The sequence below is a fragment of the Pongo pygmaeus genome, chromosome 11, assembly GCF_028885625.2.
Source record: "Pongo pygmaeus isolate AG05252 chromosome 11, NHGRI_mPonPyg2-v2.0_pri, whole genome shotgun sequence".
In the NCBI taxonomy this organism is placed as follows: domain Eukaryota; kingdom Metazoa; phylum Chordata; class Mammalia; order Primates; family Hominidae; genus Pongo; species Pongo pygmaeus.
In genome coordinates this window covers 87,373,401-87,401,396 of record NC_072384.2, presented here as the reverse complement: position 1 = coordinate 87,401,396, position 27,996 = coordinate 87,373,401, and the positions used below count along the sequence as shown (strand labels likewise).

General features: G+C 32.2%; 1 protein-coding gene across 3 annotated transcripts in view; it reads left to right on the top strand.

Annotated features, from left to right (window-relative positions):
* Positions 1-2,488: 2,488 nt before the first annotated feature.
* The window catches only part of CALCRL (calcitonin receptor like receptor), a 112,214-nt gene continuing 86,706 nt past the window's right edge, over positions 2,489-27,996 (top strand). The window contains exons 1-3 of one of the 3 annotated variants that reach the window (XM_054477290.2): positions 2,507-2,752; positions 20,204-20,271; positions 23,807-23,920. The gene's annotated coding sequence lies outside the window, so the exon portion shown is untranslated. Of the gene's footprint in view, positions 2,753-20,203; positions 20,272-23,806; positions 23,921-27,996 lie in introns of all 3 variants that reach the window. The other 2 variants (XM_054477291.2, XM_054477289.2) reach the window with 2 other exon arrangements.

Sequence of the window (27,996 nt, the reverse complement as noted above, 5' to 3'; positions counted from 1 at the left end):
TTCATGTTTCAGTAGGTATTAGAGAAGTTTTTATGATCTATCTTATCACTTGCTCCTACATAACTTAGAATACCCTGAATGCCTTCCTGGAAGTCCCTGTACCATTTATTTTTTCTGAAGTTTATAAAATGGCAGCTCTTGAGGATTACTAGGATGCAATTTTCCTGTTATGTCTAAATAAGAATTAAAGATGATATTAATAAAATTTATCAAGGAGTCTTCATGGACTACAATCATGGGCCCATGTGTCCATCAACTTAAATATAAATAATACAACTTCTATTAGACACCCCATAAAGTATAGCACTTGATAGAGAGTAGAAAAGAAAGAGCATTGGATTAAGGGTCTTATGACATGAGCTCAAAACATGAATTTTTTTCCTTCAGTAGACCTTACTAGTATTGGGCAAATGAAATCAATGAATCTCACCAGGTGCAGGGGCTCACGTCTGTAATCCCAGCTCTTTGGGAGGCCAAGGTGGGTGGGTCACCTTAGGTCAGGAGTTTGAGACCAGTCTGGCCAACGTGGTGAAACCCTATCTCTACAAAAAAATACAAAAAGTTAGCTGGGTGTGGTGGCGGGTGCCTGTAATCCCAGCTACTCGGGAGGTTGAGGCAGGAAAATTGCTTGAACCCAGGAGGTGGAGGTTGCAGTGAGCTGAGATTGCGTCATTGCACTCCAGCCTGCGCGACAAGAGCAAAAACTCCGTCAAGAAAGAAAGAAGGAAGGAAGGAAGGAAGGAGGGAAGGAAGGAAGGAAAGAAATAAATGAATCTATGGAAAGACAAAAATATTAATGCTTTTATAAACATATTGGGAAAAGTTTTAGTTTACCATGATTTAATCAAATTCAAAAGCTATACATTAATCTCTTTATAGGATTCATATATTACACTTAGCATGGAAGATGAGAAGACATGACCCATTATTACTTTCATATTAAATCTAGTATTTGTTTTGCTCTGAATTTCAAGATGGCAACATCAAGCCTAAAAAGCTTTGTCAAGATCACACCAGACAGTATCAGAACCGGTTCATCAGTGTAACTCAGTTTCTTACAAGTCTTTTCTATTAACCATAATTATAGAGATTAAGGTATATCTATTTTTTATATGTCTGGTTTTTTTTATCAATATTGATCTTACTGGTCTTAAAATCAAAGATTGTATAAACATTTTCTTCCACTAATGCAGACAACAAAAATGTCAACATGAGCACCCTGCTTTAAAAACATGATATTCCTGAATTTATTTTGCCTTTACCTCCTTTGTTTGCCTGCAAGGTGTATGGGCACCTCATTTTATCCTGGAATTGCACTAACAATTTACTAAGAATTGAACGATCCTCACCATATCTTATCTATTTCAAAATGTTATGAAATTTGTCGATTCAAAGCCTTAGAGATAAAATCTATCTCTTCTAGTTTATAGATGAGAAAATTTATGCCCTGATAAATTTAGTGACTTTTAGTGCTGTTTAGGTTACAGGAATTATAATTATTGCTTCATATCGTACATTTACCAAATTATAAAAATGATAAAAGCATTTCAAATTTACATTTTCCCCTGATCATATCCAATGATGTATTAAACATATTCAGGAAAAATTATGCTTTGAAATGAAATTTTTTCTAAGAAATAAAGTATGCTTTGTATTTATATTATTTTATAATATTATGTTTATAACATATCTATATTTTCTTTAAGATTGTATTGATTTACAAATATTATGGTATAAATTATTTTTATATTATAAATAACATAATTATACCAAATATTTTTAAATGTGTGCAATAATTTTAAAATTATGAATTATTCAAAAGGCTATTTTGTCAAATATATATACTTATAAAAGAAACACTCTATACACACACATACACAAGTTGAATTTATAACACATATACTCATGTTCTTATGAAGAAGCTAAAGGAAAAAATAAAAGATTTAAAAACTGCAGGATAAAGTTTCTTGATCTAATTAACTGATTAGGAACTGCACTTAGGAACTGATGGAGGAACAGCACCCAATTAGCAGAGCTCCAAATTCAGAACAGCCAAATCACAAAACCAATTATGATGAATACAGTTAACTTTTTTTCTGTGTTGTGCTATGAACACAGATTTGTTAGATATTTTTTTCCTGGATACTTTGTAAGCTATAATTCAACACACACACACACACACACACACACACACGCCTAACTCCTTTGATTCTTTGAGCAGAATACTATATTCAGATTTCCTTCAAATCACAAGTAGCTTGTTTGGCAAGTTCTAACAGAACTCAGTCAAGGTGAAAGCCAGCCAGCTTTTTACCGGTAACAATGTATTCACACAGCCTATGGTCTCTCTCTGTTCAGGCTGCTTCTTGCTCTTGTCTCATAATAAGAAAGGAGTACTGCTTTCCTGGGGTATGCTATTTGAGAAAGAAAGTAACCTAACACTAACTGCAGGCGGGGTCAGAGTGATGTAACAGGAAGCTCTGATGTTTCCCTTCTGCTGCTGATCACTTACAATCTGACAACACTTACAATCTACTCAGAACAACCTCTCTCTCTCCAGCAGAGTGTGTCACCTCCTGCTTTAGGACCATCGAGCTCTGCTAACTGAATCTCATCCTGATTGCAGGATCACATTGCAAAGCTTTCACTCTTTCCTACCTTGCTTGTGGGTAAATCTCTTCTGCGGAATCTCAGAAAGTAAAGTTCCATCCTAAGAATATTTCACAAAGAATTTCCTTAAGAGCTGGACTGGGTAAGTGCACATTCAAAATAAATATATTTATTCTAAGTAGTATTCTCATATAGTTTGGCAATATTTCTATTATAGAATTTAGTAGATAGCATTGAAATAATGTTGAAACATATTCTCAATTATTTCACAAGCTAGAGAAAATACAGCCTACTACCCCAACATGAATACAAAATCTAATACTACTAGATAATATTGTTTACCATGGTATTCTAGAAAATAAATTTAGCAAGTATTAAAAATCTAAATGGATTAAAAGACATATTTCTGAACAAAAACCTTAATCAGAGAACAATGTCTTTTAAAATTAGCTCTACTATTAGCTAAGCTTGAATCTTGACAACTGGAAAACATTTTTCCCCCAGGAAGGGTCTTTAAACTTTCCATGTTATCAGCTCTAAGAAAGAGGTGAAAGAATAACTAGTTAATGGGTCTCGGAGTCTCACTTACTCTGTGGTTGATCATAATGCAGAGTTTTGAAAAGTAATCACTTTGCATTTATTACATTTGCCTTTCACCTTTATTTACACATATATCTGTAACTACTGAACTAATTTTTGTTGTTCATTGTTGCCAGATGTGTTTAAATCTCTCTTCTGCTAACCCTGAACTGTTTGCTCTTTATTTGGATGATGGTGTTGGCTACAAAGAAAAAAAACCTAGAGATTAGGAAATGTAGATTTTTAAAACAATTCTTAATTTTGAAATCTTTAAGAGAATACTTCAGCTTGACTGGTTCCCCTCTGCAAGCTTTTGGAGGGGGGTGTGATACCACGATATCTGTGGATAAAGAAACGTGACAGCTTTCCCAAAGAAGTATATTAGACGATTAAACAAAGAAATTAAAGTATTTATTTAAAAAGAATTTCCAGGATGGAACTTACTGAAATGTTGAGATAAAACATCTGTTAATGCTCATTCCGATAGTACAGACTGTCCTGAACAATTTAAGAAACTAGTGTCTGCTTAATAAATTATTTTTGTAGATATATCACAAATTTGTTGCTGGAGAAAGTTTGATGTCAAATTTTAAATGATGTTGATAGATATGATTTTTAAGTTATATATTTTCTTACCTAAATGAAGTTATACTTTCCAAGATGTCCTGCATTGGAAGCATCCTGCACTTAATCACTTATATCTGGCACATTAATAACAGACTACAAACATCCTGAGTAACTCCTCAGTAATTTACAACTCAATTTTTCCACAAATCCTCGATATAATGAAAATTTAAATTAATTCTTAGATTTGTGATTCTTTAAGAGTATCACGGCTGATTTCTCTCTCTTTTCAATCTTCAATTCTACTGAGTTCCCTGACACATGTGTAGAAATGGGAAAAGTGTTTTTAGAATGTGACTTTAGCCATTATATAAATGGGGGAGAAAGTGGAAACAACACATTTACTAACCCAATGCCATGGGTTAGTAACAAGAATTAAAACAACATTATTTTTAATTCAGATTATTTTCTTAGGCGGTATTATATTATGATCATATTTTATCATGAGAAACCCTCCAAACTTCCTTAATTTTTGTTTAATTGCTAGTCCCAAACCCATAATTTTCTTGTGTAATTCGATTAAATTTTTATGAGTTTACTAACAGTATGGTTTATAATCTTTGTTTTCCAAAAATATTTTTGAAAAACACTAGGCGATGAACATTGAAGGTCATTAGCCAAAGGAAATATTTGAGGACATAACTGGAAGTTTGAAATAAAAATTCATATTATTGTATTCAAAATGTGCTTTATTTAATGATAAGAAAATATCAGAATATCAATGCATGCTTTCAGCCACAAAGAAATGAATTTACTTTGCTAGAAGATATTTCCTTATAGCATCATAAAATCAATGCATTGAGCCTACAGTCAATTCTAAATATGTAAAATGAAACATAGAATTGAAATATTATGTGCCTAATGTGAGCTGAAATATGTTTTACCTGAAATATCCTATTTCTTAAAGAGATAATGTTTTTGGTTATTGTTACAAGATTTTTTTTTCTATCTTACATACCAAAGCATTATACTAAAAGTTAAAATATGTAGATTTTTATAATATATGAAACTGTTCATTCACTTTGAAAAATTGGAATAACAAAAACATTGTTTAAAATAATACTGGGTCTGTAATTTTAAAAATTATTTTAAATGAATGTGCAAGATGTATATGCTTTTCTCACTGGTGACTCCGAACATGTAATGAATTTTAAGTGAAGTCAATACTTAGCATATTTGTAAGAACATTTATGTTCACCTGCACATATTATACTATTTTTTCATGCATAACAGAAATAAAATTTAATAAAAAATTGAAAACAATATAAAGGTAAAATGATTACCTTATTTGCTTTACAGATTAATGTGGACAAATTATTTGATAATCACATAAACACTAACTGAATTTCAGTTAATAGCATCATTATATATTTCTAACTAGATCATATTTGGAAACATTGTAAAAATATTTTGCTACCAATTTTATCTACATGGCAAAAGTTTGATAGTAACTTAATTTTAAAAGATTGTTCTAGATCTTTATAGAAAAAATATAATAATCTTTAAAGGATCAAAAACGTATTCACTAAACAAAATTTATTTCATACTCTACACATGACCTTGAATACAGTTTTAACAAATAATTCTGGTTTTGGAGATACAATGATTACAGTATCGACTTTTCAGAATATAAATATGTTCAAGAAAGAGTATTTAAAATCTTTTGCTTTATTTCATGTCTTATGCTTGTCATTCAGAGAAGCTATTAAACCATAAACACAAGCTCTATCATTGCAACGGTGTTAATGAAAGACACTCTTATGAGAGTCAAGTGTGTAACGTATCTTAGTTTTGACTTAATCAGAATATTGGAGAATACGCTTAAGATAGACAAATGGTACACAGCTATTTAAAACATTTATCTGTATCTGGTTTTCAAATCCATGGAAACTATAAACATTCATAATTTCTCAGGTATGTTCTATTTTTCTGACAAAGTACATGTACCATACTGGATTACAAATTATTTCAAGACATCTTCTCATTTAATATACAAAAATATTATGATGCAAATAGGGGGCAAATAAAAACTTACCAGAAATACAAGATAAACTCTACATTCTAACCAGATGGATCTATCCTTTTCCCATTTATTCACATGGACCATGTGAATTAGATTAGGTCAATTGATGTCTGCATTTTTCCTTATTGGAATAATCTTAACATCAAATTAATTTAATTATAATACGCTGTATTACAAAAAAGAGAAGAAATGTATTCAATTTTTAAGGACATAATAAGGTCTTACTTCTTGTTACAAAAATATAAAATAGTATCACTGCCTGTGAACTGAGTTAGGGTCTATGTTTCCTAGGTTACTAGAATTATTATCAGGTAATAAGTTGCAAATATTTTCCTAAAACACATTTCTTCCATTTTTTCTTCAATTAGTTTGTTTACTTAAGAGACAGTATTATTCAAAACTAACACACCAAAATATTATTGTTTGCAAAAATGGCCCAAATAGTGTATTTACTTTTGAAATGTTAAACAAGTTTTATTTTTTAATTTTTTCATGATTTAAATTAAATGTGTTATACATCTTTTCCATTACTAAAAATTAAAAAGACAAAAATTCCAACCCAGTTCAATCTAGCATAAGCCAAAATGAACACATAAATAATCCCTATGGTATTGGGGCTGTAGTTTTATATTTTATTAACATTGCTGAATGGAGCCCAATTTTCAGACAAATCTTATTTCCCTTAACATAGAACATATCTTTTTGAATTAAAAAGTGTTAATATGACATAAACTTTTGTATAGAACTGTAGTTATTTCTCTATTCAGGCTTAGGCTAACCTAAGCTCATTTATGTTTCTCATAAAATTATAGTGAATTTCGAGTGTATCATTTGGTATGTTAAATTGCAATGATTTAGTTACATAGCAACTAGATGGTTTGTAAGTGCCCATCTCCTTACAGCGTAGTCACATGGAGGATCAATAGCATATTCGTGAGCACACAGGTTTGGTTTTATTAACCAAAATGAAGATAAATTTTTCTTGTATCCAATTACCAAATTCATAAATTTTACAAATAAGTGTTATTTTGAACCCGCATTCACTAATTAAACTGAGACCAATGATTATGCAGATATTTTGCGTATGCATCTCAATTTTGCCTTTCTTCCAAGGATAATTTGAAGGAAAAATAGAAACTTTGGTAAGTATCAGAGAGCAATAAATAACATTATAATAGAAAAAGAGGGTTAAAACCATGGGAAAAGAATGTCATCAATACAAAACTGTGATTTTTATTTTGTACTTAGTAATGGAAACAATATTAGAGTAACATGTTTAATGTTTTATTAGTCAATGTGCATATGTCTTAAAAATTTTACTTTTAATGGTATATTTGTTTCTGTCTTTTCTACAAATATACCAATATACTTCATAAATTAAGAAAAAATATGCATTTATTTTAGAAATTTAGGTATATGGTATTTATAGAAGTGCACTGTGATGCACTTTGGATTTAGATCATCCACATATGAACCCAAAATTTACCACTTATTAGTTCCCCTTTCTCATCCATAAAGTGGAAGTGATAATCATACTGCTTTATAAGGTTTTGTAAGTAATCCGTGAATTAACACATGGAAATTTTTTAGCTCTTGGCATTTAGTACATATGCAATAAATTTTCATGTTCATCTTAAGTCTGTTGTGAATGAGACTGAGGACATAATTCGTTTCAATGCAAAATTTTATTCCAAACCATCGACACCCATACGGATAGACAGAATGCAATCTATCTGTAAGACAGGAAGAGTGAACAAGTGTGATTTATAATTACAGTTGTTAGAGTGACCATCCTTTTGCCATCATACAATACATGCCAAAACCTAATAAAATTGATATTGATAATTACTATCTCCATAGAACTTGAGCACTTAAAAATACCTGCATATTAACAATTTAAAAAGGTGTATTAAACAAAAATTACTGTGTTTCTTTACACATGAAACTCAATGAAACCCAAAGTTGCACAATCCTCGTTGACAAAACTCTGGTTTTATCCTACATATATTATGAATCTAAATCCTAAATATTTCATTATACTATTGTGTATTATCTATTATTAGACCTCTCATTACTGAAGTGGTGCAAAGTTGAATAGTGATATGATTCACCAAATCCAAACTAAATCTTTTCTAACACAAGATAATAAAAGTAAATTTATTTACACAAATTTGTTTGCTACTTGTGTGACTATACTACAGTAGAGATAAATGTAGACATCTGTCAGAAAATTTTAGTTTTGATTATTATAGCAGCTCCACAATCTCAAAATGAGAACATTAAGAAGGATCCAATAAATTCAATTTTTAGGATTCCAAGTTGTTTTTGACTTTTTTTTTAAAGTTCTTATTATAGGAACTTATTACTGCCACCTAATGGAAGACACTTACATTTTCTTATTTATTATATTTCAAAAATACAAAGAAAGAGTGCCTGTGCAATAGGATGGCAAAAAAACATTTAGGTTTTGGCTTAACATAATTCATTTTAAGAATTTATCATTGAATATTTTATAAATTAAGACCCACATTGAGAATGTAATGAAACCAAAAACTTTTTTTCCATAAATTAAAAAAAAAATACATTCAAAGGCATTCTCATTTTGCTTACAGTTGCATGAGTTTCATAGGATCTCTTTTTTGTTAGCTATGTTAAGAGTTCTTCAACTCTCAGTTTAAAAACCCATGTTTCAGGTAATTCACGTGACAGTTACTCTTATAAAATAAGGTAAAATATATATATACGTGTATATATACATATATACACACATATGTGTGTGTGTGTGTGTGTGTGTGTAATGTTTTTAAGCCACCTCAGATACTTTTATAGATCAGGGAGTAAGGGACAGAATTCAAAAGACAGACATGGACATCAGACACAAATGGCCAAGAGTTTTCCCAGCAGACAGAGGGCATGACTTGCAGGGCTTTAGGAAAAACTATACAGTAAGTACAATCTGCAGTTGGTAATTTTCCATCTCTCTTTTGGTATCCTTCTCCTTCCACTAAGTTTTCTCACTTAGCCTATCTAACGTTCACTTTTTTCCAAACCATATGCCCAATAGCTGCATTCTGGCCTCAGGTGGTCAAGAGTAGCATATTTTCCTGTATGCTAAAATTGCTCTTTCTCTAAACAAATTAAAATCTGGTAATATTGCAGTATATTTCATTTGGGGGAAAGAAGCAGACTTTTTCATCCCAGAGTTTATTTCTCTCCAAGAATATTTATATTTTAACTCATATGATTATACATTTATTTCCCTTAGGGGATACTAGGATTAAACAATATGGTCCATAGAAGTACCTCATAAGAAGTACTTATGAGGTGCCTGGCCCTATGCTAGGTGTCAAAGGCCAAAAAGACAGGTCTCCTGCTCTGGACAACACCACCACCACTTCCATGTTATGTAAAGACAATTCCAATCAAAGTGTAAAGTCTTACTCCATACTGCTGGCTGCCACTCTATTTTTCATCTAGCCACAAGATCAAGACTCAGTATCTTAACTAGAGTGTTTTCTAAAATGACAAAACCTGGTAAATCAGATCTTTTAATGTCTGATAAATCAGATAAATCAAATACATATAATAAATATGTATATATTTATTATCTGTAAAAATGTAAATATTATCTATAAATATGTATATATTTATTATCGTAGCAAACCTTCAGTTATTGATGAAACATCAAAAAACCTGAAATAAACAACAACCAGATTCACTGTGTTTGCAATTTTATGTTTTCCTTGGTTGAGATATTCTGAAATATCTCCCTTTCAATTGCTTCTAATATAATTTTTACCTTTCCTACTTTGACAAAAAATATTTTTTTGTGTCTAATTCCATGGCAAATACCATGGTTGAAGAAAGTGATATTCCTAAGAATAAAGCTTTGATGAATATTTGTCTTCATTAATTTGAATAGGAAGGCCTTCAAATGAGATATGAGCAAATATTAAGGTCTGGAACAACCTGGCAGGAGTGAAATTCATATAATGATTTTCCTAAATATTGTTTAATTTTTAAATTAATTGAATTTCTCACAATAGCTAACTTCCTTAATTATGCACTTTCCAAAAGGATTTCCTGTTCTATGTTCCATGTTATCAGTGTGAAAGTCATTTTGATCATAAAATTAATATATGTTTACATTTAATGAACCAAATTCCAGTCTACTTCCTTCAAAGTAAATACACACCAAAATTAACAAAGACTTTATATTTGAGTTTAGATATAACAAGCATTCTTCAAAAACATCCATTAAATGTGTAATTTTTCATACTAATCCTGAAAGCTAAGTTCGTTCAGCAAATTCTCAACTTTCCTGACTCCAGTACCATAAAAGACCACATATGTTCAAAACCTTAAATAAGACTTGTGGCTTCCTAAGCTAGAGGACTGAATAAGTTAAATAAATTTAGTTAATGGATTCCTAACTTAGAAAAGGGAGACTCCATCTCAATGTTTCATTAAATCTAACTATGGTGTAGGTCTTGAAATGGCATGTGCTTTTTTCAAAGAAATAAAAGATGTTACATGTTTACACTCTGACAACATCCTACCCCTAATTACTCAAAATAGTTTAGACTTCAAGGCTTGTCCTACATTCTGGTCTACATTTTTCCTTACAGAAATAGTTGCGTGATGTTATCATCATGGAAGGGAAACAGTCTTTATAACAGACGTGCTTTTTTTTTCGTCTGGACATTTTAGTTCAACCTAATATGCATATGGACATCAGTTATTACAGTATATCCATTCCAGTTTAAAAACTATTTGCAATGAAATTAAATTTTTGGTAAGGAACAAAGATCATTGTGAATCATATAATTTTATTGATATAAGATTATAATAGTAATATAATAATCGTAATAGTATCAGGGAGTATTTATTTGAATAATTTCTAAGTTTATTATTTGTCTTTTTCTCTACACTACATAAGCGTCACATTAGCATCTGCGTATGAAAAGAATGCTAATCTTCCTTACTTATGGACCTATAGATCTTGTATTCCAGCTTTAAATGTCTCTTCTTCCATTTATCAAGTCCTTCACCTCTAGACAAGTTTACTTACTGCCAGTACTTCTGATTTCATTTGGCACAAATTTAAAGAAAGATACGCACATTTTCTAAAGGAGAATTAAGAATTACCTGTGGGTTTCTTTCAACTAGCATAAAATGTTCTTATTCCAGATATCCATATACCTAAGTCGCTCACCACCCTGCAATCTTGCTCCAATGTGAACTCTTCTAAAGAACTTACATCGATAATTATTTAAAATCAACTTAGGTCTATACCACCACAGACCTCTTTCTTTTTCATCTATTTTAGTTTGTCCTTTTTTCCTGTAATACTAATCATCTTGCACCAATCTATTATAATTTACATATTTACTGGTTTTTTTGTTTTTTGTTTTTTGTTTTTTGTTTTTTGTTTAGTATTTATTTAGTTATTTGAAACACAGTCTTGCTCTGTTGCCCAGGCTGGAGTGCAGGGGCATGATCTTGGCTCACTGCAACCTCTGCCTCCCGGGTTGAGCAATTCTCCTACCTCAGCATGACCACACCCAGCTAATTTTTGTATTTTTAGTAGAGATGGGGTTTCGCCATGTTGGCCAGGCTGGTCTCAAACTCCTGGCCTCAAGTGATCTGCCCACTTTGACCTCCCAAAATGCTGGGATTACAGGTGTGAGCCACCGCACCCAACCTTGCTATTATTTTTTATTTTCCATCCACCCACTAACACGTAAGCTCCAGTGCAAGGATTTCTGCCTGATTTTCATTTCACTAATATATATGAAGCACCTAGATAAATGCCTGTATATTAGGTGCCCCAAAACTGTTTACTAAATATTTAAATGAATAAATGAATGAATGTTTCTTTATACTAGAGTCTAAATCACAGAAAACTGGATATTGGCTTCATGTGAGTTTATATATTATTCAAGAGATGCCAGAGTAAAAATACTGAAGGTGTTAGAATACTGTATATTTACAAAAAGAAAATATTCAAAAATTAATTTTAATTTTTTTATTCTTATTTCAACCTAATATGTATTTCTTCACTGACTTTGAAAGGAAAAAAGTTAGTAAGGATGCTTCCTGTAATATACTTAGTGTTCAGATTTTACTAAATTCCAAGGAATGACCTTTCAAATTAGGGTAAATGAGAAGATTGCTCAGTATTTTAACATAAAATGTTGAAGCCTTTCCCTAAATGGCCACACAATGGCTAAAACTGGCAGAATTCTTGTTGAAACTGGCTGACTTGCCAACTCTTGCCTCCCAACAAAAGCCTTATTCCGTTACTTATTGCTTTTCTGGACAATAGCACTAAAGAGCCTATACAAGGAGGAAAAAAAAAAAAACTTAGCAATAAAATTCAAGGAAAGAAAATTAATCTTTTCTAAAAACATCTATAGCAGAATACAAATTCTGTTTAATTGCCAAAAAGTTTTACGTCTGTTTGCTAAACAGTAAGTTACATGTTTGTTAGTCTGTAATTTATTAAGCTTTTCAGTGTTGATGTATACAGATAACTCTAAAAACAATGCCAGCTGTCAATGACGTTACCTCATTGTATTGTTACAGAAGTTTTCTAAACTTACAGCCAAAGGACTATTTTATAAATTGAAATACATATTTGTGATTAAATAAATCATAATTTGTTTGAAAGCCTCATTATGGATCTTTACACAAGTTATATTCTGAATGGACCCAACTCATATTATAATAATACATCTTTTATTTTCCCATTTAGATTCCCCATTTGTTTGAGATTCAGTGTTAACTTTATTGTTTTCTTTTAAAACAGAATTCTAATTATTCATTTACCTAGAAATATCACTATTAAGGTTTTCTTCTGAGTTCAAATATGTATGTCATTCAGTAAAACAATGACTTTACTTTGAGAAAAATGCTAATTGTCAACATACATCCATAGTATTTAGATAAAATATGTATATAAAATGTGTCAAAGTTGTAATTTTACTGTTTTTCTACATAGTCTCTTATCACACTACTGACTGGATTTTAAACCATAAGTAACACACTGGTTTGGATTAAATAACTCTCTGTCTTAGATGAACTATTACTCAAAACATTTTTAAAAATTGTCAGATGGCTTCTTCTTACCACTATCCTTTCCTGTTTCTTAACTCTTATCCCTAAACTTTCTGACTTTATTTGATAGTCATTATCAAACAGCATATTTTTGATAAAGTTATTATTACAAAACATAAAGATAAGCATGTCCTTTAAAAAACTATATTTTGTTTTTTAAAGAACAAACCAGTCAATTTGTTCTGGTAAGTTTATACATGGCAAGATAACTCAGTATTCTACAACACATTTTCTTTATTCTAAGGAGCTTAAAATAGAAAAAAAAAATAGGGCTGTCTTTACAAAGACAAGAGTGGAAATTTCTAATCTGAATAGGCTTGATGAAATAATGTAAAAGGCACTTAAAATAAACTTTACATAAATAAAAGCCTTGAAAGAAATTTGAATTTATATACTTTGCCCTTAAAATTTGAGTGCAAAGATGACTAATTTTTCACAGTAAAGAGGCACTTCACACTTTCTGAAGCTAGTACCAGTCCCTGCAATAACAAATGGTTACTCCCAATATTCTTGTTTAGAAAAAGGCTGTGCCAAAATACTTGTTCACTCTCATCTAGATTCAGTGGGGACATCAAATATCCTTGAGAGCCTTTTCTAACAAAATACTACTTGTAGATTGAATTAAGGTTATTTTGAAGTCTGAATAATTGTTTGATCCTAAATTAGATGTAAAAACATTTTCTATAAATTTTAAATAGTTTTGCTAATTATTACAATTTACTCTTTGTTGCAGAGTGGATTTTAGGGTATGTATAAAATTCAAACCTTTTTTAGTAGTTTTTTTTTTTTTTTTTTTTTTTTTTAGCTCTCTGTATATTGGATTGCCTTGACTGTGTTAAGTATGTCTATTCCAGAGATTGATAGTAACACCAGTGACATAACCGGCTAGTCTACAGCATGAAATAGAACCTTAAATCAATTTTATAATTCATGATGTTGTTTACAAACAAATGTTATTAAGACTTCTCTGATAAGTTCTGCTTTAATTAATTCCTATTGCTAACTAGTTCTTCACTTCAGATGTCTATAAAGTAGAGGTGCTCTCCATGTTTATATGTATGTATCTCAGCTTTTTTTTTTTTTTTTGAGACAGAGTCTGGCTCTTTCGCCCAGGCCGGAGTGCAGTGGCGCCATCTCGGCTCACTGCAAGCTCCGCCTCCCAGGTTCACGCCATTCTCCTGCCTCAACTTCCCGAGTAGCTGGAACTACAGGCGCCTGCCATCGCGCCCGGCTAATTTTTTTGTATTTTTAGTAGAGACTGGGTTTCACTGTATTAGCCAGGATGGTCTTGATCTCCTGATCTCGTGATCAGCCTGCCTTGGCCTCCCAAAATGCTGGGATTACAGGCGTGAGCCACAGTGCCCGTCCTATATGTATCTGAGTTTTAAATAATATGTTTTTAAATTGAATTTAAAATTTTAAAATGTTGCACACCCTAAACTTTGCTCTTTTTGAGTAAATCCAGAGCAATGCATTTTGTTTCAGGTCTGGTGACAGTGGCTTTTACAAATGGCAATGTGAAGGCTTGGAAGATTGACCCAAAAATTAATGAAATTGGAAATGAAAGGAACAAGATTAAAGAGTGAAAAGCCAACCAGAACAAAGTATATCCAAACAAAATTCTCATCTAAAGAATAGAAAGATATGACTTTAAGAACAAAATTAACTTAGTAATTATTGCTCACCAAGTTAAAAGATCAGAGGGAGGCTTGAAATTTGAAAGTAAGAGAAATCTTAAAAGAAAAGGGGAGCAAATAGAATAAAGACAAGAAAAGAAAAAGAAGATAAAAGGAGAGGCTGTAAAAGAAGATAAATTCGTCCAATAAGACATTTGATTTGCTAGATTTATATAATTTGTTAGATTATAAAAATCCAGTGCTGAATCACATAAATTGAGATGCTTTAGCCTACATGGCCATGGACAATGGGCATGTCAGTGGGTACCATTTTTAGTTGAGATGCAAATATCTTCCAGATGCTTGGTCTAAAATTTTGGATGGTAAAGCTTTATCTGCCTTTTCGATTGGGGCATGGTAAGTGTTAAGTCTCAGAGTTATTACTTCTGATCAGAGCTGAAAAGTATTTATTTAAAAAATTATGAAAAGTAAATACCACCTCCTGGGTGGTAATAACTGACTTGTGTTTCAGGATTGAACCCAATTGGTCGAGATAATTACTCTGCTTCTAAGTGCAGGGGTCATAAAATCTGTCTGAGTCTCTCAGGACCTCTACAGGTTGGGCTACATTGATTATACCACATTTAAAGAGCAGTGCTGTTTGGTAAAGTGAAAATCTCTCTGCTTATTCTGAACCTACCAAATTAGTCCAGGATGGCTCAATGGTCAGATGGAGATGGTGCTTAAATGACGCATGTGTGCCCTGACATAGTGTTCTCTTTTCTGTATTTTGGATGTTGTGTGAATAGGGCATAATAACACAATAGAGTCAAACTAACAATAACAAAATAAGTCAGTAAATAGGACGCATGTTTAAATCAAGTGATTGTCTTTACAAATAACTAAATAATAACTATAAATGTATATTGACCTACCCATAAATAACAAGAAGTATGTAATACTTCCCATTTTAATTCTGGGCTGAGAATGATTAGTTCTGTGAGTTGGTGGCACATTTTTCCTGTCTGAATCATTCTAGCTTAAAAATCTTAGGAACTTGGTAATAATCCAAATTACAAATTTGTAGACTCTTTTCACCTTCATCAGATTCAGGGGTAAATACACACACACACACACACACACACGCACAAACACACACACCTTGATTCAAGGGTTAGTCATTTTTGCTGTTCCAAAATTCCTTTGTATATATAATAATAAACTTGAAATCAAATATAATTTATACATTTAAATCACATAATAAACTTTCAAATAGGATCAGTACTGTATAAGGCAGCTCCATCTCCCATCCAGATCCCTTGACCTTTCCCTAATAAATTGCATTTCATATATTTTGATCCATAGATTCATAACAAATACATCATTCCATAGGAGGGAATTATACTCTGCATACTTTTCTACAAAAACCTTTATAATTAAGAAAATTTCTTGTATGTAGAATATTATGTATACCATACTGATATAGTTTAGATATTTGTCCCCTCCTAATCTCATATGAAGGTTGAATGTTGAAATGTGATTCCCCAGTATTGGAGGTGGGACCTGGTGGAAGGAGATTGAATCATGGGGATGGCTCCCTCATGAATGACCTAGCACCATACCCTTGGTGATAAGTGAGTTCTCGCTTAGTTAGTTCACACAAAGTCTGGTTGTTTAAAAGAGTATAGGACCTTTTTGCTCCCTCTCTTGCTCCCTCTGTTGCCATGAGATATGAGGATATGTCAGCTCCCCTTTTGTCATGATTGTAGTCTTCCTGAGGCTCTGCCAGAAACAGATGCCGGAGCCATGCTTATACAGCCTGCGGAACCAGGAGCCAATTAAACCTATTTTCTTTATAAATTACCCAGCCTCAGGTATTTCTTTATAGCAAAACAAGGACATTAACACATACACATATACTGTTTAAATAAATAAACTCCTGTATGCCTAGACCCAAGACTGTCCATCATGTTCTTCCCTGATTGACTCACACGGACATCCTCAGAAGTAAATCTTTACCCTAAGCTTGTACTAATCATTTCCTTGTTTTACTTTATGACTTTACCACATACGGTTTCTGGGCAAACTGTTACTTTATTTTTCTGTTTTTATTTTTACTTTAATGAAAGTGGAGTTATCTTGAATACATTCTTTGAAGACTTGCTTCTTCCATTCAGCATTATGTTCTTGAGATAAATCATTGTTAATGGGTATAGCTGTGATTCTTTCCTTTGACTATTACAGTGTTCCATTGTATGAATGTAACACAATGTATTTATCCTTTTTCCTGCTGGGGAACATCTGGATTGCTTCCACAGTTTTGCTATTACAGACAATGAGGCTATGAACATTTTGTTAACATATCTCCTGGTACACATATGTCCATGTTTTTTTGAGGGTATAGTTTTCAGTGGGATTTCAGGATCCTAGCAATTCAAAATGCTTATGTCAATTTATACTCCCACCAACAGTGTATGAGGTTTCCATTGCGTCATATCTTTTCTAATGCTGTGTATTATTGTCAAACTTTTTAATTGTTGCTAGTCTGCTGAGTGTAACATAGCATCTCATTGTGGTTTTAATCTGCATTTTCCTTATTATGAGTCACAATGAATTTGTAACTCATAATTTTAAATGAATTAAAATTTTCCTCTGAAACATTTGTTTCTAATTGAATGGCAGTGACTTAATGTTGCAGGGTTATAATTAAGTCACTTTTTGCTTATAACTATTTAACAGAAGGATTAAGTGTCTCTCTTTGGTTAGGTGGTCCAGGGAAAGCAAAAATATGTTTTATTGCTTTTAAAATTGGATATGTATGAATAGCATTTCTCATGAACAAGAACACAGATAGAAAATGTCTTGAATCTTAGCTCTAACTTTCTACTTCTCTTATTCAAAAACTCTATCTAATATCTATCAAAATCTCCTTTGAAAAATAAAGAGAGGAGGAAAATGAATAATTCTATTCAGGGATGTGTATGTGTTCTTTTTTAAAAATTGGTTGCACATTTACAATAATTTATGAAGCTTACATATCTCCTGAGAGTGATTGTGTCTCTCTTTCTACCTATTGTGAAAAATTATTTCTTATGCGTCAAAACATCATAGAAAGCATTGAAGTTTGTGTTTTTCACATAATTCCTCATTTTTTAATTCACTTGATTGCCTTTATAGCCATCAGCTGAATTTAACCAGTATATTTCTTCAAGGTTCTGATTTTCTCTTCATAAATATACTTAGGTTTATATATTTTTTCTTCAGCTAAGTTGTTATATTTCACCATGGCAACATTATATCAAGAAAGTATAGGTGTTATACCTATTTGCTGTATTTCTTTTCTGTGTTTTCCAGATTTAGTTGATTGGGATTTTATTGTCCAACCATTTCAGCCAGTTTTGCTACTTGAACAAAATTAGCTCTTTCTTTTGAGTTTTCTCTAGGTATTTTTATCTTTCACATTGGGGCTTAATAATGTTTTCTTTTTGTCCTTTCTTCTTGAATATTAATCCATTTTAGTACATAATTTGATACCACAGATAACTGATATTTTTCAGAAGAAAGAGGTAGTAAGTACATGTTCACACATACATTGTAATTTTATTAATATATGCAACATGTTTATTAACCAAAATTAACTCATCAATACATTTTCTGATAGCCAGAAGTGACCATTTACATATCCCAAACACCAAAAAGCTGGAAAGATTCTTTCATAGCATTTTTGGCTGGGATGAAAAAAGAACCATGCAGAAAAAAAATAATGCTTCTGAGTATTTCTACTTCTAGTGGTATTTTCTAGCAAGTTGGGAAAATACTCAAAATAAACTTCAACTTTGAACTTGCTAAATTCCGTATGTATGCCAATAAAGGCTGAGACTAATAGGAACTTTTATTTTTTCTGAAATAGCTTTTAGAAACCCAGATTCTAAATATAGTCAGGTGTCACTTAAGGATTGGGATATGTCCTGAGTAATGTGTCACTAGGCAAGTTTGTCATTCTGTGAACATTACAGAGGGTACTTACAGAAACCTTGATGGTATAGCCTACTACACACCTAGGCTGTATGGTGAAGCTTATTGCTCCTAGACTGCAAATCTAAATCACTGTACTAAATATTTTAGGCAACTGTAACACACTGGTAAGTCTTTGTGTATTTAAACACACCAAAACATAGAAAGTACAGTAAAAATACAGTATGAAAATCTTAAGGTACCACAGTCATATATGTGGACCATCTTTGACTGAAACATCCTAATGCAAAAAGTATATGCAGACTTTTTGTCAATGTACAAATACACATCTAATTAATATGACCACAAGATTCTAATTACAAAATGTGTTAGTCAATTTCTAGTGACATATGTTTTTAAAACACATGAAGGTGTAAACATTTACAAGATAATTTTTCAAAATAATTGGAAATGATTTTTGATTTTCAAAAGATTCAATTGCAGAGATTACTTTTAATAATAAGCTTTCTGAATATTTTTGAGGGTTTACATAAACATCTCTGTTGACTTTAAAGAAATTATTGGCAATAGATCTGATTATTGTTAGGTATAGTAGAAAATTGATGCTCCATAAGCACAAGGTCATTAAAAGCCTTTCAAATGTCAATATGACTTAATTAAGGTAAATAATTCACAAAATGCAATTCTGACATTTTTCAAGTTCTTAAAATTCAAACAGTGTGTAAATGCAAAGCAAGGTAAATTAGCTGTGTCTTGCTTTCAACATTAGTTTGAGCCTGAAAGGATGTATGTAAACTACATTTATGTAACTTCAGTATTTGTTTGACAGGGAATGAATTTAACTTGTTAGTAACATCCTGTTTATGGAGATTTAAAACTCATTACTGACAAGATTTGGCCTCTGGTTCCCTCTTTGACCAAGTTCTTGAATGCTCTTTGCCTTCATTCACTCCACTATGACCATATTGACTTTCTTTCTGTACTTTGAACTAGCCAAGTCTTTCCTGCCTTAGAACCATTGACTCAGTCATCCTTTCTTCTAAAAACGACCATTCTCCTGAACATTCCTTGGTGTGCTCTCTTACTTCAGGTCCACTGCTCATATACCACCTCTTCAGAGACGCTTTTTGTGACTATTCTATCTAGTATACCACCATCATACATTTCTCATTTCTCCCTATTCTCCCTTAGCTTGCTTTATTATCCTTCATACCACTTATCAACACTGGCCATTTTTATATTTATTTGTTTCTTTTTTTTCTCCTTATAATATAAGCCCCATGAGAGCAGGGACTACCATATCTCCAGCCCGTAGACCAGAGCCATGCATACATAGATTACACATCTTCCTAGGGCCCAGACCTTAAACAACAGGCACTATCTGCCTCCATGTTTGTGCCTGTTGGGGTTCCCATTCTTAGGACATATGATGCCAAGATCAAAGTTATTGATTACTTTCAGGTTAGCATGGTGACAACCTCAATATACCTGGTATGTCTCCTCCCAACTTTCCATTGAAAAGTATCATTTGAAATATATATGTTTATGGTTTTAACAAAGAAACACACTAGTATTTAACTTCAAGTTAAATTCTGAGAAATCCCACCATCCACTCATAATATTACCAAATTCACAGGAATGTTCTCTTGTCATCTAGGATCCTACGATGATACACCAACCACTTGTGCTACCACCTGTCAAAACTTTGGATGGCCCTACTTTCAGGTATTGCATATATTACAAAAGAACATTCATGGCCTAATGAAAGTAACATGTTGCATTTCCAGTAAAGCTGAGGTTAAGACCATGTTAACAATAGTGAGAAATAGTTCACGGAAAGGTATATAGTTAACTTTAGAATAAAAGAGAACCTTGAAAGGCAATCTAACAAAATATTAATAAAGATGGAATTATGGACATCTGTCAAACTTACAAAATTATTTCCTTGGCACCTTGGCAGTGGACTTAGTCTCTATATTGCTGTTCTCTTGGCCAGACTACCGGGAGTGTTAAATTAATTTGAATGTGTCCAGTAGATGTATTAATATTAGTTATTTTATAAAATTAGCCACATACATCATATATTATATGTATATATACTATATAAAACATATAACCATAATTATATGGATATATACAAAAATTATGTTTAACATTATAAAATAGGGCTAATTTGCTCATTTGAACTAAATTCCTTTTCTCTATAGAGTTCTTTATTTTCTATTCACATTGTCACTCTTATATTCCTATGAATGGATGCAAAACTTTTTCATAATTGGAACATAAGATGATACCTTATTTATAAGCAAAGAAAAAACTTTAAATGACTCTAAATATTATTTTTAGAACTCCCTGGCCACTCTGAGAGTCTCATTTTCAATCCTGGGCATTAACTACAGGCTTTTGGGGCATTGGTGCTTCCAGAAAGACTACTGTTCCAGACGTGTTTGTCTTGTTATTTATGTTTGGCATTATAGTACCATGGCAAATAAAATATTAATTATGCAATTAATATTACGCCTCATAGCTGCCTTTCCTACAAAATTAAATGTCCCGCATTAACTTGTTTTTAGACTGCAAACATTTGACAATTCAATAATGTATCATCGTAATAAATGGTAATAACCTAAATTAAAACTAAAGGCTACTAAATTATTTTCTCCTAAATTTAAAGCTGGGTGACATCATTCCTCCTTCTGTACTTAAGCTGTGATTTTTAAATTCCCAGTTCATACTGCTGGACCCAAAAATAGATCCTCTATAATTGTTCTTTCTCCCACAGCATGTCTTTGGGAACTCATCATTGTTGTTCTGTCCTTTCATGTGTCAGCTTCCTTTGTACATTTCATTTCACATGACTCACTGTTCCTTAGAGCAAGGTTTGAATGCTCAAAATGCCAACTTATATCTGACAGCTGGATTTTTCTTCCTGATGGTTTTTATGTGAAGTAATATCAGATTAACTTTCAAAAGGCCCAAAGTTTGCTTAATAAAGATATATAGGAAAGAGAGCACAATGGGAGAAAATTCACTTACTAGGGAAGAACTGGATTTGGCCTCCCACTATCTGTGTGTATCAGTCATGTCTTCATGTGAACACTGAGAGGAATACACTATATTTTTTCCAAGTGTGTTTTTCAACTTATAAATTATAACATATGTTTGAGAGTTTGAAGAAGATAAATTGGAAGTAGCTGATAATGAAAGGTCCAAGTTTAAAGGTGCATTCTCTTCATTAGCCTGGTCTCACAGAACTTGTAGAGCATTGGAAAGATTTTCTGTGAGAAGTTAATGGCTGCCTTTTGAGTTGTTTTTTTCTAATAGTGCAGTTTAAGGTGTAAATTCACTTCAATTCCAGCAAGAAAGAGGTAGAAAAAATTATCTTTATGGAGATTAAAAATGAGAACTATGATTGCAGTTTGCCATCATATTAGTTTGAATTATATATGTTTCCATTTTAACATAATAAAAGGAGTACAGAACAGAGACTTAGGAGGAGGGGCTCCCAGTCTTAGCTCATCTACCACTGCCGTGGAATATAAAGCAAATCACAAAACCCTCCTGAACTCCTAATTTCTGTCTCTAAAATGAGAAGATTTTTCTGTAAGATTTCTTAGGTCCATTCCAGCTCTGAGTTTCTGAAATAGCTGCCTGTAACTCTCTGACCTAAAGATAGTAGCTAAACATAAAATACCATCTGAAGTTCTTTGTAACCAACTATGTGATTTGTAATAGTTCAATTCCTCTAACTAGAAGGGTTTTTTTTTTTGGTATGGTTTTATTTATATAATCATACAGCAGACCGAAACTTGACAGATGGGTAAGAAGTGGGAAATAAAAAAAATATAAAGGGAAATGTCTCTGGCTAGTTTGAATTCTGGCAACAGAAGCATCTATTTCTAGTTATCAGTAAAGTTTAGTAATCTTGTGGAAAGTTCTTTCAGACTCCAAAATAGTAAAGATATTAACTTATAAATTTCTAATCATTTAATAGATCCATTTTTGCATTTAAATTTTAATCCAGCTAAAATTGAAGCAATATTTATCATATTACATAAACTAAGAATATATTTGTAAATTATATGAAAATACTCCAGAAAAGTTATGCTTATAGTATTTTGTTTTTTTTGTTTTCGTTTTTTTTTGAGGCGGAGTCTTGCTCTGTCGCCCCGGCTGGAGTGCAGCGGCGCGATCTCGGCTCACTGCAAGCTCTGCCTCCCGGGGTCACGCCATTCTCCTGCCTCAGCCTCCCGAGTAGCTGGGACTACAGGTGCCCACCACCACACCAAGCTAATTTTTTGTATTTTTAGTAGAGATGGGGTTTCACCATGTTAGCCAGGATGATCTTGATCTCCTGACCTCGTGATCTGCCCGCCTCAGCCTCCCAAAGTGCTGGGATTACAGGTGTGAGCCACCGCACCTGGCTGCTTATAGTATTTTGAAGTGTGCTTAATAAATCAATTTTATGAATGATCATCTTATTATCTCTTTAAAATTTTATATCACACTGTCCTATTGCTTAGAGTTCAAATTAGGTATACTCCCATGTGTATGAGAGACACAATTAATGACTTGTAGGTCATAATTAAAGATTCAAAAGATTCATTTTTGTTAATAGAATGTTTACAAATACTTATTCTTATTTTGCTATATAATGAGCAGTGTCTCCAATTAAAGTAATTAAAATTCAACCAAATGAGGTCAGTGTGACTTGTCATTTATGTTAACTTACGTGTACCACAGCAAAATAAGGCTGGGACTTAAATATGACACTGGCTTAAATAAGTAAGTATTGGTAATCGTCCTTGATCATGTGCCTTGAGGGTCTCATCTTAAGTGCCATGAAAGTCTACCAGTACTCCTTCATCACTAAAAGATTGTCATATAATTATTATTTCTGTAAAATGGTGGAATTCCTCATGAATATCCTTCCCTGCAATGTCCTTGTTAATTTGCCCTTAATCAGACTCTTCTTTAGTGCATAAAGTTGTTCTGCTTTGCATTGATTCCTGAAACAGCCCTGGTGTTGATCTCTGTAAAAAATTCCACCCACACAGATAGTAGACTTCATTAAAGATTTACACGATAGCAGATATGGGAGAGGTTCACATACTACCAATGCAAACAACTTCAAATCAAATAGTAGAAATGACCATTTTTAGATGTCACTTATTTCTCCCAATAATCTATTCTGGCCTCTCTCTATTTTTACTTTATTGTGTCTTTACCCCATTCTTTCTTTTTGTCACACGTTTTCCAGCTTCTGTTGCATGAGTAAAAGTAACGCATTTTCTAATTTGATTCATGGAGAGGAGAATTCTTCCCCTGATATTTGAGCACCTGATAACATTTATGACCAAGAGTCTGCTCTACTGTAAGTGGATTTTTAATTTATTTTATCAGAAAGAACAGTTCCTCTCATAAGAGGTATTATGATGCCAATGTAATAGTAATTATTTAATATGGTAGGTAAACATAAACACTCATTGAAATTTAGTAGAAAGCATATTATACGCAGTGACGATAATACCTTCATGAAATTCTTTGGTTATCATTTTTTCTTTTCAAATTTGTTTTACATTAAATTAGGATGAATGTCTTATCTTTTTTACTACATTGCACACCATAATGGTTCTCAAATGCAACAACATTTTCATTTTTGATAGAACTGAGTTTCATCATTTACTTTGTGTTACACTTTTCCCTAGACCAAGGATCTATGAAGTGAGTTATCCATACCCTTACTACATAGGCAGAAACAGCTTGTTTTACAGAAATCAATTTCCTGATCCTAAAACTCGATTTGATCTCCTTCCTAAAACTGATCTGCCAGAGAAAACTTCGAAGGTACAAGCTTCCAGCTAGTTATCCTTTTCCACATCTCTTTTCACAATCTTCCTTTTCTCTTTTACCTACCTCTCCCTCCCCACACAAAAAACCCAAGTGTTGTATCACCCATTCTGAATCTTACTAGAGAGCATTTTTGGAAGGTGTAACAATCTCCTAGGCCACAAACAAGGAGACAAGGATAGTGGATACATTGATGTTTGCCAAGCCTCCTTTCAAAAGGACATGTGAGCTTCCCCCTTCTTCATCTCATTAAATAATATAGGGTAAATAAAATTTTACTTGTGTTTAAGATGAATTATGAATCAAATTATATATCAATGTCTATAATAATGCATTTTGATCTTGAGTGTAAACTTTAAAACCAGACTGCCTGATTCAACTCTTGAATTAATCAATTTTTAATCACATGTTAAAGTTAATAAACTGACTGAGCTTCAGGTCCCTCATAGGTAAAGCTGGGTTAATCATAGTATCTACCTTATATGATTGTTATAAGGTGATTGTAACTCTAGGAAATCAAATATTACTTTTTAAAAGTATTACAATCTAATATATATCAGTGAATCACACATTATATATCATTTGTGTTTCCAGACTTGGTGGACACTCTATATAAATAGATAGCTACAAGTAGAGGTATAAATAGGTAATGTATGGATTCATGCTTGAAGCTTAGTAAGCCTTCCAGACGTGTTAGCCACTATTATTATCAACATGATCATTATTGCCATTATTTTTGATAAAAGTTGTAGTGGTAATGCAATCTGGAGGAACTTTTTAAAAAACATTCATTTGCTGCCATTTGGACAGGATTCTTTTAAAATAAAATTTTAATCTATGTACAAATTTTGTTGCAAAACGTTTTAGAGCAGGGTAAAGATTTTCACGAGAAAAGATTAGAAGAGATTTACATCACAGCAATGCACACATCTGCAAAAAAAAAAAAAAAAAAAAAAAAAAAATGACAGACACCATAACATCACAGATTTTAAAGTGTTACCTGCTCATCTAATGATCTATTTCCATGTCACTTTATCTTCTTTCTTGCTCCGTGCTACTTTTATTCCTTTTTTTTCTATATAATGAGTTTTCCTGGCTCTCCTTCAGGGTATCACTAAAAATAATTTAAAGTATAAAAATACATTTTAATAGAATAAAATTATATAAGAGGAAGGGTGGGTAGTGGACTGGGATATGATTTCAAGGAGAGAAAGAAATGAAGTACTATTTCCAACTGCTTTGAAGAACTCATTCATTTATTTTAAATGAAAGTGGTAGATATTGAACTGCTTTTATATTTATGTTTCATTGTGAATTTTTAAAAATGATGTAACAGTTATAGTTTAGAATGTCAACATTTAAAATGTGCCAAAAGTTACATGCTTTGCAACTGATCTGTCAGTTGAAATGGGTGAAGTTCTTTCAAAATTATTTTACACAAGATGTCAACAGAAAAACCTGAAGCACACTGCTCTTTACTGGAGTGTTTCATTCATCTTTGCACTTCCTGCACTATAAGGAATACACTTAAAATACGTTTATCAATAAATATGCATGCATTTTTTCTTATCATGAAAATATGGTGAGTTATAATGTCATGCTTTTCATTGTACAATGCATTTGTGCCTAGAACAACTAACCTTATTTCATAAACTTCACTTACAGAAGGAAAAATTGGATCTAGAATAATGCAACCTAATATTACATGTATCAAATGGAAATGTACTACTAATAAGCAAATAAATACAAGACTTTCAAGCTATGGGTGGAAGATACCAAATGGGTTTCTCTTGTGTTTTAAAAGGATAATAAATTGTAAGGAAGTTAAGAAAGGTCCATTGCAACTGGGACTGTATAATTCTATGTATAATAATTATATTTGTGACATGACTATTAGCAAATAGCTTGCTTTTGTTTTTGTTTTTGATAATGAATAACACTATACATTAACAAAAACATAAGTTGTCAACATTTATGTTGTCATAAAATGTGAGAAAAATCCATAGTCTTTTTCCAAAATGAATTGACCTTTGAAACAAGCAATCAGTTAAATAGAGAGTATCTGAAGAGATTTTATTGGATTCCAAAACATTGTTCTTTGAGACAAATTCAGGTCTACCGTTAATAATCTGACCCCTCAGTCCAAATTTCAGGAATAGTCCATTAGACCCCCAAACTAATTCTCATAGTCAATGCAGTGTTGATTTCCCTTATGTAGACATTATAAAAAACTTTATTTTTTAAAAAATGACATTATAAAAAACTTTATTGCACTTAAATATTATTATTGTTACGTTTGTCATCCATTTTGTCTCCCACGCCTTCCTTAAGCTTTCCTGCAAAGTATGTTAGTTATATTTTATGGGATATATCAGTTTTGACAAAATGTTTCTTCTTCCCAAATTATGTAGACTCCAGTATGAATATGATGAAGTAAAATTTTTAATCAGGCCATACCACAATTCATTTATACCTATCACGGTTTCGAATCTGCCATTTCTCCTTAATTTTCAGCCAGTTCTTTGTAAACTGCACATCTTTATACATATTTTCCAAGGTTATCCAATTTTTTTGTCTATATTACTCCATCAGTCACAATACTTAGGAATGGCCAGATGCCTTTTGACTTGTTGCATTAAGCTATAGGGTCCTGCTAATATAATTAACAATATGTTACCGCTATTTCTCCTAGTTAATGAAAACAAATGAAATGATATTTGCATTTATTGATTTTTGTTAAAGTGAGCAAATTTCTATGTAAAGTATTTGAGAAATGCCTAGGAAGGTTGTGGCTTATAAGAAAAGCACAGTCATTTACTGTGATTTTATGGGAAGTTCCTGCTGTGGCTAAATGTACTCGCTCTCTCACATTGCTGTAGATAGCTCACAAAGGAAAACCCAACACAAATATTTGCAGCTTTTAACATGCTGAATCTAAAACATTCCTGCCAATGAGAAACAGACGCCGCCTTTAAAGGAGGGGTTAAAGCTTGATTCAATAAGCCTGGCAAATGGATCTGCCAACCATTAGTTAACTCGAGCAAGCCTTTTAAACCATTCTTATTTTTTTTAGGCTGTTTTATGTGCCACCTATCTCCAGGTGGGAATTTGAAACTTCTTCCAAATGTTTTGTCTATATGGCATCAAATATCCATTAAGCTTTAAATAAGAGAAATTGGGTAACTAACACCTAACCAGTGATTCCCATTGTGAAGAACTACCTCATTGGGATATCTACATTTTGAAATCAGATGTGGCTATTGTTAATCAGGCTTTAAGCATGAGAGCCCCTTATCTATAAAGAAAAAATCATGGTCCTGCTGCAGTTTTTTATTTTTTGTATCACACAGGGTAAACTTGTTTATCACATTTACTGTATAACTAATAATAAAGTCTAACTTCAAATCATTTGGGATTCTATTGCATGGAGTAATCGTAGTTATTTATTTCTGAAAAAGCTCATTATTCTCTATTTATCCTAAATTTTTTCCCAAGCCTTTGGATATGCCCATAAATGATCCAGAAAACAATGCCTTGACACATAGGTTTCCAGGACGCATAGGTTTCCCTGTCACTTCAAACACTATCACACACACACAC